The sequence below is a fragment of the Limulus polyphemus genome, unplaced genomic scaffold (assembly GCF_000517525.1).
Source record: "Limulus polyphemus unplaced genomic scaffold, Limulus_polyphemus-2.1.2 Scaffold253, whole genome shotgun sequence".
Classification (NCBI taxonomy): domain Eukaryota; kingdom Metazoa; phylum Arthropoda; class Merostomata; order Xiphosura; family Limulidae; genus Limulus; species Limulus polyphemus.
The window spans coordinates 772,476-773,162 of NW_013665863.1; positions in this window are offsets into that span (position 1 = coordinate 772,476).

Sequence of the window (687 nt, forward strand, 5' to 3'; positions counted from 1 at the left end):
AAACCGTACTATATCTGTCTTATCCAGTACTAACGAAGCCTTTCTTCCAATATAAGAGCTCATCAAGCTGGCTGGATTACGACAGACATGGTAGTATTTGTTATAAGGCTATAGGCTTTATTTATAATACCAGTTTCATTTTATTGAAGACATTTACAAATGAAAACTACGGTAAGATTTAATAACACATTATTGTTTATATGTTTTATTTTTAACATCAATTATTCATTTGACATTAACAGTGGATCTTAACAAACACAAATACTTTATTCAATTGTTTTTTTCATATTATTCTATTCTTCTATTTTAATTTTCTTAAAAGCTTAAAATTAGCAAGCATAGAGAAGGTTTGAAAGTACTCGGTGCACAAACTCATTTAACGAGAAATAATTTTACTTTCCATGTTTTTCGACGTTTATCGATAACAGAAGACACATAAATGTATTTTTCAATGTCCTTTTCTTCTTGATGCACGTTTAGTGGGCACAAATAATACGCTAAACCAACTGATGGCTTCTAGATAGTGACCAGCTGGGTAAGATCAGTGATCCCAAAATTCTGGTTTAGGATGTAATATTTCTCGGAATCGCCACAAGGGATGGAAGCATCTGTGGTAGTGCAAGTCATGGTATTCTGGTTGAAGACAGTCAAGTTGCCACACATAAAACTGTGGTGCTCCTGAGGTGG